Source organism: Numida meleagris, chromosome 4 (genome assembly GCF_002078875.1).
Source record: "Numida meleagris isolate 19003 breed g44 Domestic line chromosome 4, NumMel1.0, whole genome shotgun sequence".
Classification (NCBI taxonomy): Eukaryota; Metazoa; Chordata; class Aves; order Galliformes; family Numididae; genus Numida; species Numida meleagris.
This window is the reverse complement of record NC_034412.1, coordinates 37,566,724-37,581,137: the sequence shown is the minus strand read 5'-3', so window position 1 is coordinate 37,581,137 and position 14,414 is coordinate 37,566,724. Positions and strand designations below refer to the sequence as shown.

Sequence of the window (14,414 nt, the reverse complement as noted above, 5' to 3'; positions counted from 1 at the left end):
AGTTATTTTACCCTTTACCTCTCAGCCTTTTCTGGTGAAAGTAGCAGCTATTGTACTATTTTTCATGCCAAACTCCACCAAAGTCAGTAGAAAAATCCCACGTACTGAAGGCTGGGCTTCTTGGGGCAGTGCATATGGATCTGTACTGGGATTTTAAATTAGAGGTTGAGCACAACAGCTTTTGAGAAAGTCCGTGGAATTACTTCCTTTTTTTTTTTTTTTTTTAGTTGAAAAGAAGCAAGTTAGACACCTTCTAGGCTAAGTCAGAGAGCATAACTCATAATTGACACATAATGATAGATGCAATGAAACCTGGTATTAAACTTGGAAAGACTCAAAAATCCCGTACTGAGATGTAGTGAAGAGGTTAAGGTTGAGGAAAATCTTGACTGGTCGCTTATTAGATACAATTAGCAACAATTGCATGCCTTTTACCTGGGATATGAATGCTATGTCATGCACACTTTACCACTGTTATCTTGGAGAATGGAGCTAAGCAGGAAAAAAAGCACAGTTGAATAGCTTTGGTAGCCTATTCTCGTTATATAATTACAAGTAATCATCCTATGAATTACTATAATATGCCATTTGTGGTGAATCTGTATGAAAGCCATATTTTTATGGATCAACTTGAAGACTGTTAGACATTTGTGTGTTATTTTGTTGTTGTACCTTTCCATGTACTTCCATAGCAACAATTTAGCTATTCTCAGCTCATAGTAATTGTGAGAAAATCAAATTCCGTCTGTTTTTGCGTAATGAAGTCTGAATAAAACTTCACTCGTTAAACAACATTTATCTTCGCTCCAAAGCTGGTAAAGCAAACTACTGCTTGGCAGTGTTGCATAAAGTCCAGTTAGTGAGAAAAATGTGTGGTCACTCCAGGTCACAGCTAATTAATACTGCAAAACTGGAATCAATATAGACATTTATACACCTCGGTTGTGGGGGGAAACACAGGGAGTTGTTCGTTTCACTTATTCTACATAAAGATCTTGAACATGAACAATGTTTTTTAATATACGACCATTTAATTTGCTAGCAATGGCTAGTTAAGAGCATCAACCTCTTCAGTTTTCATAGAGTGGAGGTGTAACCATCTTGGACTAGAGAAACTGGGATGAGTTTTCAAAAGTGTATAAATATTAGAAACAGAGCAAAGGAGAAGAAAACAAAATCCTTATAAATATCACATGCTTGTGAAGTGGTGGGGTAAGATGAGTTCTCTCAAAAAGGAAATGTGAGAATTCTCAATACAAAATGAAGATTATAGAATGAAATTATTAGCTTTTGCTTACTCTGCAAGAAATGCTTGTTTGTTTTTTTTTTTTTTAATAGAATAGTTCACTTTAGCAATTAAGCAGATTTCATATTATGAAATCAATATGCCTGAGAAACTACTCTTTGCTTTCACTCAAGCCATGAGTGTTTCTGAAAGTTCATTTGAGACCAGTGCTCCAGGATCAGGTTCTAACCTCTGTGCTACAGTTACAGTGCTCATCAGGAAATCTAGTTACGTTTCAGTTTGAATAACGTTTTCGAGATATGTCACATAATTTGTAGCACCAACATGCAAGACTAAAAGTTCTCTTCCTCTCTTCTCTTTAGAAACCTACCACTGAATTCTGTGATAGATCTGAAAACACATCTATCTCCAAGACCTTTGCAGAGCAAAAATTTCACAATGACCTGTAAAACATAGGGAGGCTTCCAGTCACCTTGTTTCATAGTCAGCTGAAAAATAAGATGGCTTCACTCACCTGTGTTTTGTTGACTGTGTTCTGTACTCTCCTGTCTACCAAAGGCAAAAATGGAAAATTGAGATTTAACAACCACTTTTCATGGCTACTTCAGCAGGCCCATCAGAATTTCTGCAGCTGCTCTCCATTCAGGCTCATAAAACACCTCTCCCTTTACAGCTTCTCAAACGCCTCCACCTCAGCATTTCAAGTAGCTCAAGCTGCTTCCTTTCTTGCTTGCTCTCCTGCTTGCATGCCAAAACCAGAAAGCTTTTATTAAGAGCTTTCCTGTCAATCATCCTAAAGGCCTGTTTGGAAATCTGATTAGTATTTGCCGCCTATGTTCAGAAACAGGCTGAATATATCTGGTGCAACTTATACAAAGGGGTATGAGGGAGGGGAACAATTTAACTAGAGGATGAAGTCTTGTTTCTGTGCTGCAAGATATGTTATCATCTCTGTGAGCAGTGAGATATTTTCAGATTGTAAAGAGTTGTGCACACAGGAATTTAAGATATGCTATGTCATTTGGGATTGTTAAGGCTTGCCTTTACTGCAATACATGAGAAAGTGGGTAAATTAGGCTGTGCTGGAGCTTGAGACTGCTGTGTTGAAACTGCTGCTGTAGCATTATTAGCTTACAGTGGGTTCAGATACATCTACTGGCTGTGCAATTGTATCAGCACAGTCACTCCCTTTAACTTTCTAAGCCCATACAAACTGGATAAAGCATTTAAGAGGAAGGAAAAAGTATTCTGTGACAGGTGCTTTGGAGCCCACGCTTTGTGATTTCACAAAAAGTTGAATTCTGTTCGCTCAGAACAGAGAATGGTGAGTGCTGAATAATACTTTCACAGGCAGTACTGGAGGCTTGAAAGATGGTGACCACCATGAACTCACTATTTGTCTGGGCAGACTGCAACCTGTCCAGCCTTATTTGCTAGACTGTTTTGAAGCAGAAGTAGGTGACAATGCACCTGGTTGAAAAACCAGAGTGAAAGGAACAAATAATGTATTTATGATGCTGAAAGTGATCAGTTTGCATGCTGAAAGGTGAGATTTTATTTGGGTATACTGCTTTACTCATGCAACCCTCGTTAACCCAATAATATTACTAAAGCTACGCGTGGATACTTTGTCTAGCTTGTTGTTGCTGTAAATTTTGCTTACAACTTTCTGCAGCCTGATTTCTGCTACCTGGTTAAATTACAAAGCAACTTTTAGAGCAAAGTGCAGCCCTGCTGTTGCCTGCCAACTCCACACGTCGCTGATCGAATCCCTTGGAGCCAGGGTGGCAGTGGCACCCCATGCTTTATCACAACCAAGCCTCTCAGAAACTGGTGGTTGCTTGGTAACGAGGAATGTTGCTGTTCCTTTTTCCAGAGGTTTAGCAAACAGCTGAAGCAACAAATTTGGGGAGCAGTATAAGGTTTGAGAAGAACAAATAGTTGTTGAAGAAAAAACAGAGTGAGACTAGAGTGTTACTTGGATACAGCAAAAGACAACACAACATAAGGAAGGGCTGTGAGGAGAAGCAAAGGCAAAACGTTCAAGGTCTGGAAGGATCTGTGTTTTTAGTGCACCTAGTGGTAAAGCAGTTCCGTTCCGTTTGCGGATTCAGAAGTATTTTCAGTAAGTTGTTTAAAACAACCCTTTTCTTCTTCATCTTCCAGTCATTTCCTCTTTCTCAGGGCTTTGTATTCATCTTCCTCCATGTATCTCACTCTATATTTGCCCTTCAGAAGTAGTATCTACTGTTACATCTCACACAAAATGAGAGCTGTAATAGTTTCAATAAATAGCTATTGTCCCGAGGCAGTAGTGGCACTGGTTACTGCTGCTGACTCCATGTGTTTGGTTCCTTGTTACCTGCTATTCCAGGTAGAAGACATGACATCATCTACATATCTCAATTACTTTTCTTGTTGTCACAAAGGCTACAGATATAGATAGAAAAGCTCCCTTGAGAGCGTAGGGAAGACTTCACATGTCTGTTCTTGATCAGAGAGTGCAGAAACAACAATAATCTCTGGCAGACTGTTTCCTCTGGAAGTGCTGATTTGAGCTCTGTTTTAAAGGTGGAAGAAGATGCTCAGCTCAAATTTTCCATTTCCTTATCATCCATGTGGCAAATTTACATAGCTAAATTGTTCGCAGAAACAAAAGATCATGTGAGTGAATCCATGCTGGACAGGCTTATTTGTGATGTCTTTACCATGAGTAGTTCAGGTAACTGCAGTAGTTAACAAATATATGAGTTATCCTAGAGAAGATAGCCTGGTTCTCAATGTGCGCTGCAGTTGCTAGTGACATCTATGTTATATAGATTAAAATTACATCAAATATTTTCATTTACAGGTCTAGACTTCTTTTCCAGCTCGGCAACAGGTTGTGCAGTTTCCTCTTTGGTTTCATACAGAATGAATACATTCTATGAATGTATTCATGTGTAGAAATGAATACATTTCTAATGGAGGTGTCTCAAAGTATATTACTAGAAAGGAAATGCAGCCCCAAGTCCTACACCTGAATGTATTTGCCAATTCAGCAGACTTCATAGGGCAACTTCGTTTGGCATTGCCTTGTGGTCGCCTTGCAGCAGTGAGCAGTTATGCAGACACATACTTCTATAGGTTTTGTTTCTGCAAGATGCTTCTCACCAGCATGAGGGAGAGCTCACGGTCTGCACTCAAGACTTGACATCACCACTGATTGCACTGATAAAATATAATTTTTCAGTCTGTCTTTTATTTTGTCTCCAAAACCTCAATTTCTTTTGCCTGTTTTTGCCATCTTAGTTTATGAATGAAGTTTCTTTTCCCTTCAGTTTTCTGACTCCCTCACCATTTTTTCCACATATAAAATCCTGTTTCTGCACAGTCCTTTTCCTCTGCACATATGATTAGACGTGAAAAGATAAATCAGTCATGTAAGACTTGGAAAACCCTACTTCCTTTTCTATAGAAGCAATACTTGGGTATGCTGCCTAGTTGTCAGATCTGTTCATCTCTGTCCCAGAGCAATGCCAGTCAACTCTAATTCTTATTTTATTTTATTTTTTTTGGAAATTCATATATTTTACTTGAAGCAAAAGAAATGTGAAGCACTCAAAAATGTTTTTAGAGGATGCAATATAATTAATGTATATTTTAAATACTATTAAAGAAGCAAAGACATGTATTTTCCTATGGAGTTGTAAAACCTTAGTATTGGAGTTAATTCCTTTTATTGAATTGTTGTTACATTTTGGTTATATTTATTATAATAGGAATATTAAAGTTTATATCAACAAAGAACTCAAGTGAAAAATTACTGATGTAATGTATTAAAAATCTTTTGTTGAGGAAAATTGTGGATAACTTGCTCTCAGGAATGAGAGATGCCACTCTTGGCTTTCCTTTCATTTGACATATTTTAGACCTAATTCAGCAGTCATTGACATCTGTGAGTCGAGCTTTTATAATATGTCATGGCATTCAATGAACATACTGTACATGTCTCTCTTTTTTTTTTTTTTTTTTAAGAACTTGTCACACTACTGGCCCCATAAGATGATGCATTTGCTTTTCTTCTTTGGAGGTAGAACTCTTTTTCTGTAACTATTACTGAAGTGGTAGAATACCTTTATTTGGTAGCATTCCAGCTAATTGCTCTGAACGTATTTAAAAGGAAAGGCTTTATTCAAGAACAGGATTGCCATTTGTAAATAGTTCTAGTGTGGGTGGAATAAAGAGTTTGGACAGTAATTTGAATTCCCAGCATAGAACTACTGTGGAAACATCTTGTTAGAACTGGTGTTACTCCTAATCTCTAAAAGGAATATGACTTGGAAGTCATATGAAGGAAGATAACTTGGAAGTTTGTTACAGTATAAGCATTTTTAGCGGCTGACTCTGAGCCTGCATTCTCCATCAGAGAAATTTTGGTTATGCAGCAAATATAGGTTTTCACTCACTGTGTCTTAAATGACCAAAAAATCTATAGATGTTTTAGTTTTCATTTCTCTGTATCATGAGCCAGCTGGCATGATTGATAGGACACTCATGTTGAGTTGTGGCTTTTCCAAAAGTTTTCCTGTAAAAATGATCAATGAGTATTGAGCTGCACTCAACTAAGATGATTTCTGCACCACAAACCACTTTCAGCAAAGAATATAGGAAACTTATCTGATATTTTCAACTCATAAAACTTTGAGATATTTTTTTAGTGACATAAAACCAAGCAGTTTTGGCTCTGATGAATATTCAGCTGTAACAGTAACCTTTTTTTCTTGGACATCTTGCAAAGCACTTAGGAGCCAATGCAGTGCACTGTTTTTTGGGCTGTGGAAATAATTCATCAGAATAGCAGATGTTCAGCAAGTTACAGGCTATCGTATCCTTTTGCATTATTGCAGATGTCAAGCCTAAAGATATGGACAGTATTATACTGTGAGACCCCTTAGGATTCACACTAGTATGCTTTAGACATGTTTGTGTTGGAAAATGGATGTAAGTAGCTTTCTTCCCAAGGTAATACCGAGCTGAGGTGATTTCAGGTGCAGCACAGCACCATGTAGAGCATGAGTCTGGGAAGTAGTACATATGTTATTACAATACTGTGCCCAAGATAGGAAGTCCTTCCTTTCAGCAGCCCTTTGTTGAGTGCAGTTCCATCAGGCACAGCAATGCTGCTTCTTAGTTTGCAAATGGCATTGCAGAAGCCTTCTTTATATGGCACTGTCATGTGGTACAGTCTGGCTATTGTTACTTTGGACACCTTTATCCAAAGTGTAGGTACATGAGTAAGCTGGCTGAAGCCAAGACTGCCTAGTTTGCTGTCAGTTAAGTCTCTGTGTCACAAACACTTCTGCTTCTGTCAGTGCTCGGGGAAATCAAATCCTTACGAGCCTGGGCATTTTGTTACTTGAATCTTGTCACTGCTCATGAAGTGCAAGTTCCTCTGCCTTTTTCACTTAAAGGCCGACACTCTCTGAAGCCTACCCACAACACAAGGAGGAACATGGGTGCCCCATTTAGGAGTGGTTTAGTGATCAGCCTACTCATCTGGGGTATGAGAGACTGGAGTTTAAAATATCTTTTTGGCCCAGCAGATCAGAGCAGTTCCACTTTGCATTAAGTATTCATTAGGCCCCTGAGTGAAAAAGGGAGAGAGAATAATTCTATTTCTGTCAGAGGCTAGGGCGTTTAACTGTGATATAAGAAAATTATGATTAGGTTCTTATTCCAGTGGAAGAATTCAGGGTAAGATCATCTTGCAGTTTCTGTGACTTGTTTGCCTGTACTCAGTCTGCTAAGTATGAAATTTGTGCCCTCATTACATGTACCCGTCCTGTTCTTTCACAGGGCTGTGGGACCCTACATAAGGCACTAAGTCAGAATATTGTCTATAAAGTTTGTTTACATGCTTCAGATGTAGACATGTCTTTTAATATAAATTAAAAAAGAATTGAGATTTTTTTCTTTTTTTAATTGAATACTGCTACACTAAATATACTATCCAAAAATTGTACTATGTTACATCCAGCAGGTTAATACTTCCATTAAACTCTGCATTTCTGAAGTTCTGTTAGATTGTAACTCTCCAAACTGAGGTCACTGCCTGTGAATTTATTAAATGATGTGAGTTTTGTTGAAAATCTTTAAAGATATGAGAGCATGTTACATTGGCAGCTTTCCCACTGAGGAGAATTCATTTCTTTCTATGTTGAGGTGAGTAGTTAATATCCTTCAGAGGAATTCTGTATGAACCAGTACCTATCCCTGAATAGCCCTGACCTTGACAGACAGAACAAAAATGTGGCCAACCTGAAAAAGCTCAGCAATACTTTTTACAGATCCAGGAACTTGGACTGGGAAACTATCTTATGCCACAGAAACTGAAAGTAGAGGCTAAAATTCATGGAAGGACTTTCCACAGTAAGTGTAGTAGGAGAGAGTGCAAGAAAACAGAAAATATTTCCAGCAACTTCCAAATGTTCTCAGTTGCAACAATGACATAGTGTGGACAGCTTAGAACCAGATTGATGCTGTAACGTCAATTCTTTCAGGTTTGTTCTCATAAATGTATGCTGTATTGCAGTGGTACGTACTTGTCCTGCAAATCCTCACTTCTGTCCATGTGTAAAAATCCCACTGACGTAGTGGGGCTGAGAGGCAGGAATCAAGGGTTCATGAGCCCGAAGGCTGTGAACTGTGCAGGTGTGAAACTGTCCCCAGAGCTGTACCACAAGGCATTTGTTTAAATTTATGACTACCAGAAGGTGGCAGCATTGACGAAGAAAACAAGCAGAAATTACTCATTAAAGTAAATACTGATGTATGTACTGGCTTTTTTACTTTGAATAAAGAAGTATGGTAGCAAGTTAATGACAACAAAATATCAGAATGCAAAAAAAAAAAAAAAAAAAAAAGAAGAAAAATCTTATTTTGTCTTTCGTGATGAGCACATCACAGAGTTGCATTAGAATGAAATGAAGCAAGATTTTCTGTAGTGGCTACCTAAATACCACATACATACAATATTTGCAGCAAGTTAAGTATATTTCTGGTGAATTCAGTTACTAAAAATATGCTTGTGGCAAGCAGACTTTTTCAGCTTCTTTTGGATGAAAGTTAACTTCTTCCAAATGCAGGCTATGGTTAGACCTCTGAGGCCAACAGCAGCCTTGAGCACACATGAATTTGTTCCGATCATTGACTCTTAGATTCAGTGTAGCCTGCTTACACTGTAGGTAAGAAGCTTTGTGTTTCCCATTACTGGGTTGTGGTTTGTTTGGTCTTATTGATGCCTGATTTGTCAATACTAAATGCTGGAAAGCCTGAGTTTAGTGCAGTTTGTGGAAGCATCGCCTTGCAGACTTAATCTGCAGTTTAGCCTAAACCTACTCAATGCAGATTTGCATGTGAACAACATGCAATTAAACAGTGTGTGCACTCTTCTACTATGTGAAATATGGTATTTAATTCTCTCTGCAGCATCTTGGAACAACAAATTCTCTGCATTTATGAGTGAGGTAGATGGAGAGTGTGGCCTTCAGGCATAAGTACGTGGAGAATAAATTTGTCTTAAAGAAAGAAAGAAACGGTAATTTCACTTTTATTGTTCTGAAAGAGTCTTCCTAATTGGGAGCCAGCTGTAGCAGGCAATACGCTCACTTCCAAAAGCAGATAGATAGCTCAAAATTGTGTTACTCTTTTAAAAAAATCCTTACTCAGTGATCTAAAAAAAAAACAAAAAACAAACACGTGTTCAGGAGACTGCTTGAGACAATGAAATCAAGCAAACGGCAGATGCGTCAAAACAAACCAAATAAAAAACAACTGCCCCTCAGAAAATCCAACTAACAAAAAAAAAAAAAACAAACAAGCAGAATGACCATAATGTTCCCCCTCCAAGTTTGCAGAGCCATATATACAGAAGTTGCAGCATACCCCATCTGCAAAGCACTAAAATAATTGGCTGTGTTGCTGAGCTGGCCTAGTCTTATCTGTCCTGTGCTCTTCTCTGCTCTTTTTTTTTTAAATGACAGCATAAGGTGGTTAAAGAAATGTTTATTTGCCTGGAAGCAACAACTCTTTATCCTTATGTACAAGAAATACATATTATGGAGGAAGCTCTTTACTTCCTCATTGCATCTGTTTTTCTATTTTTATGGTTTAGGCTATGCATTTTGTGGTGTGACTTTTTGCAGAGATTCATTGAAGGCTAACGTCTGCAAAATGTTGAGCACTACTAGCACTTGTCACTTGGAAAAGATAAACTGAAGAACTCAAATTCAAGAAATGATGAAGTGAGTGCATACAGCTATTTAATACTTACATATATGTTTTTGATTTGTTCACTTTGTTTGCTGTCCTTAGCTGATATAGAGTTGTATGTTACTGCCTTTTATTCCCTTTCTCTGAAGTGCAAATTTTTCAGTAAAAAGGCTCTCACAACTGAGGCTAGCAGTTGGATCGCTTCTGTTCACTTGGACACTCATTTTATTAATTAATTAACTAATGCATTTTACTTTACTCTTTCCCATTGCAATCATACCAATCAGAATTTTTCTTCTTTCTCTGTGAGGTTTCAGTCTTGGGTATAATAGGCTATATTCTTTGTCATTTTCATTCTTGTAACATCACAGGATCACAACCATATAATTAAAAGGAGAATTAGACTTTGTCAGTGTGACAGCTAGCGCCTCAGCATCTTACCTGTTCTCTCACAGCTTTGGCTTTTTTTGATTCTTCATATTGCTTGGGTAATACATGCAAATTTCCTTTTGCTAGGATCTCATTAAAATATCTCAATTATATTTTATGTATAACATTGGTGATAAGTGATAATAGGGTGATGAGAAAGAAAAACAGAGAAGGGAGGACAGAAGGGGCTAAAGTTTTCAATAAACCCTAACAACTCAGTTAAAAACTGTTGTTCATTCTTTTCTCTTTGCAAATCTTCAGATTATCATGACAGGAAAGCTGTCAGATTTTGTTCTCACTCATACCATGTTCGTTGCTAGTACCTGTCTTGGCAATTCCGGTCTTCAATAGTCTTCCAAAAAATTGCTCTTAAAACTTAAGAATACTACAGCAAGATTTTGTACATATCATCTATCAGTTTCACTGTACCTTTTTCTCTTTCTGAAACCACCTTTGAATTTATGTGCTGGATTATCAGCATTCACAGAGAATTTATTTCACCTTTTCTATTTCACCTGATCTTCTTTCTCTTGCTGTTTCCATTTTTTTTTTTTTTTTTTTTTGCTCAGATTTTGGCATTCTCACTTGATACTTCTGTGCCTTTGCATTTTTTCATATAATCAGGATATATCTATATCTACATGTATAGCTCCTGATGATAAGGAAATAGGTATACATAGAGAGTACATTAGAGATCTTTATGTCCACCCTAGAGAACAAAGAATTGGATTTTTCCTGCTTGCATCCTGTTGAGATTTTAGTGCTCACTCATCATGTCAATGAAAATCTTGTCACTAACTTTAATAGATTTGACTCCACAGCACCTGAGGTTAAAAACAAACCCACCCATTGGCAACCTGAGTATTTGTTCTCCTTCTTATATGCTCTCCTATTCTCTATCCCTGTTGGGAAGGGGAAAAGTATCCAAATGAATGTTTCTTATCATCCCCATCCTACCCTAGGTTATGATGCTGTTTTCTTTCTTCACTTTACTTCCACTTTACTGAACAGATAGAGCTGGTCTACCTGTTGAAAAGTATATGTAACAGTCTGTGTGCTGTACTGTAGTTAGTTTGTCTTCTAGACTTTCTAATGTTACTGATGCATGGTCATGATCAAACAGTGGAATTCTGATATCGTGCTACTGGCAGTTAGAAAAAATTATGCTTCAGGTCCTTCATGTTAGTATAGGCACAAGTAAGTGACTGTGGCAACCTGGATAGAGTGCTTCAATTTTGTGGTTACGTCAGCATGAGTGACAAGTTCACCGTTACCCATTTCTGCCATAAATTTCCACATTTGGATTGTGCACTGCTTCTTGTTCCAAACTTTTCAAAGGTGGTAGCTCAGAAGCATTTTGCAGACTTAATATAGGAGTTCGTTATGAGTAACTTTTCAGTCACTAAGCTCTTGAAAATCTGATTTGCCTATTTCTTCCTACCTGAGCTGGGTTTCTATTAAAGATCTGTATTAATTTAAAAACAGTACTAGAAGCCTGTTGGCCTTGGAGCTCTATTCTAATCAGCATGTAGTATTTAAGTTTTAAAATGAAATTCCTGCAGGAATCAAGTCCACCAGTAGTGTCATATATTTAAAATTAATTATAATTTCAAACCTTCTTTCCACATGCCTCAGCTAACTTTTCATGCTCTAAGTTTTGTGTGTGTATCATTAGATTTTTATGGATATTCTTCAGATATTGTGTTTAGAATCTAATCAGAACTACATATTATGTTATTGTAAGTACTTATTATGTACTGTAAGTCCTGAACATGGCTTCTTTGTAACAGGTTACTTGTCCGGTAGTCAGTGTGTATTGAACTGTATGTATGAATTGTATATATGTATTGTATGTATATTGAAACCAGTGAAAGGTTTCAGTTTTTAGGTTACAAAACTAGCTCTTATGAAAGATAGATTACAAGAACTTTTCAAAGATTTGTGTAATATCAAATTATTTTTGAAAATTTCATAGTAGATTATTCACAATCTCTCATTTTGAAAATAGATTACTATGGTAGACAAATGGGAACAGGTGTATCATAGTCTTAGAATTTTCAGATTGTTCCTATAAGTTCACCCGTTGAAGCCTTAGTTAAGACAAAGTAAAAGACTGCTGTTGGGAGAGTCAATTGTAGAAATGCTAAATATGCCCATCTCCAGTTACTACTTGTAGTGCAAAGTATGCAGCAAGATTGTCAGAGTAACAGTGTTAACATCTCTTTATAAAGTACTTGTTGTAGTTGAATGAGTTTAATAAATAACCTTGGTTATACGGTGATGTAGAATTGAGGTGGTTTTTATATGGGTGCCATCTAGGTATTTCTGTTCTGCAGATCCAGCATGTAATAACATTTTTTATGAAAACTGTTTTTATGACTACTTTAGTTACATTTACGTGTATTAACTGAGCAGCTGCTCTCTGATTTTAGTCCTTTTTCTGATGAGTTGAAGGGTAAAGAGGAAGGCATGTCTGTGGCCTTTTCTTTTCTGGTAAAGTACAATATTTTGGCTTTGAGTTAAGACACCCTTATCTCTAACACCACATATTCACCTTGGAGCTGAAAATAAAAATTCTCTTTGTGTTGATTCAAAAGTTATTCCTCTAATTTTCTTTACTCAGTTCAACACGAAAAGAGAAATTCTTGGCCTCTGTTGAAAACTTTTTATCCCACTGCTGCATGGTAACTGTCCCATGTAAAAAGTTCATGTGCTCCAGTAGTTGTCTCCTATACAATGCAGCTAGGGACCAAATTACTTTGTAGTGTGCTCGAATCTCAGTCTAGAAATGACTTAGGTCTTGAGATAGTCAAAGAATTGCTCAGTCTCTTGTGAAGATATGAAGGTTGTTTTAAAAGAGCATATTTATAGGTGGGTTTGTTTCTTTGATTGTTCCTGTACGTTGACTTTCTCACAAGCATCTTTGCATGTGCTCTGTTTCCACCTGCCAGGTTAGCAGGTTCTCTCTGTGCACTTCTCTGCTCCAAGTGTTGATTAGGTTTCTTCTTCTGCCTTCTATACTTCCCCTTCATGTTAATATTACTTTGTTAGTTTCTTTTCTGTATGATTAGTTTATCAGGATACCATCATATTAAATTGTTAGGAGAATATCTAAGAATGAAATTTTCAACAGGTGCCATTGCAGTTCATTGCTGAACAGGTTGACTATGTTTGGTGATGATAGCTTTGCTAGCCTTTGTCAGAGTTTGGGCACCTCCCATTTTCCTATTCCAGTTTTCTGGTTTTCTTGCAAAATCAGCAGAGTTCTGCTAACTAAAATTTTGATGTTCAGTGGATGGAGTGCTTGGATAAGGGTACAACAATCAAAGAAACAGGGGTATGCCACTGAAATGAATGCAGTTGACTCATTTTTCTGAGCGGTTTATGATGATTGAAAAGGCTCTGTAGCAGCAAATTGGTCGAGTAAGGTAGCTCTGGTTTGAAGTAAAGTAACTCAACGAGCTTTCCTCTTGACTCGTGTGAGTTCTGATCTAGGGGCTAGCTGGAAAAAAATGATGCTGCATAATTTAAAACAGCCATCAACTTTCTCCACAAGTTGATATCAGAAGCAGCAATAAGTGTTCTGTTAATGAGATGGTGTGCTTCTCCAGGCATTATTCCTTAATGCTAGCGAACTGGATATCACTCAGTTAATGCCCTGGACTGTTTGGTCTCCCAAAGTTGCTACAGAATTATTCTGTCAGGCCTTGCCAGATCATATATAAATGTTATTAGGAACAAATACTGGGGCTGTTTTCTGGTTTGTTTGGTGGCTTTTGCAGCTTCATGCTTCCTTTCTTGCATTCCCCCCCTTTTCCCACACTGGCCATTTTAGCTGTTCCCTACTGTTAGCTCTCAGCTGCTTTTGTTTAATTCTTCATTCTCTCACAGAGAAGTGGAAGGGTTGTGATGCCCAGATTTCTACATTTGATAAAGTAGAGCAACTAAATCTAAGACTTCTGTTTGATTGGCATGTTTGTTTATTTACTCAAAGCTATGTTTCAAGCTTTTTTGGTTCTGCAGCGAAAAGCCTGAAAATACCATTTAAGTCTCAAACACCCAAAGGCAAATAAGAGGATCCCTGACATTGTTCCCTAAAGGACACTGGGGTGTGTCTCATGATTTCGTGCACTTGAGATGCTCAAACTCAGTACTGTCAGTCTCACTTCTCTCAGCTGCTTTGCAGTAGGTAGGTTAAGATAGAGAGCTCAGTGGAGTCCCTGAGCTTTTCCTGGTAGAGGAATGTCTGCAGATAGTGAACAGCAAACCTGAAGAGTAGTGGAACACTAATTGACACAGATTTTGAAGGGGAATTCATAATGTTCTGGTACCTTGCCAAACTGTTTTACTGTGAGCATAAATTGCACTAACCTGTGGCAAATGCAGTTTTTTCTACTCTAATTTCTCCTTCCCTATCGTCAGTTTCTGCTCAGAAGGTATTTCACCTTTTCTTAAGACACTTAGCAGAAGTACATCCAGAGCAGTC

The 14,414-nt window shown here is 37.6% G+C and overlaps 1 protein-coding gene across 10 annotated transcripts in view; it reads left to right on the top strand.

Annotated features, from left to right (window-relative positions):
- The window catches only part of IQCM (IQ motif containing M), a 189,092-nt gene that overhangs the window by 36,502 nt on the left and 138,176 nt on the right, over positions 1 to 14,414 (top strand). For 3 of the 10 annotated variants that reach the window (XM_021396548.1, XM_021396549.1, XM_021396542.1), the window contains exons 1-2: positions 3,106 to 3,371; positions 9,402 to 9,531. The exons of 1 other annotated variant lie outside the window; for it this stretch is intronic. The gene's annotated coding sequence lies outside the window, so the exon portion shown is untranslated. Of the gene's footprint in view, positions 1 to 3,102; positions 3,372 to 9,401; positions 9,532 to 14,414 lie in introns of those variants that run through there. 6 more of the 10 variants (XM_021396543.1, XM_021396546.1, XM_021396550.1 and 3 more) reach the window with 5 other exon arrangements.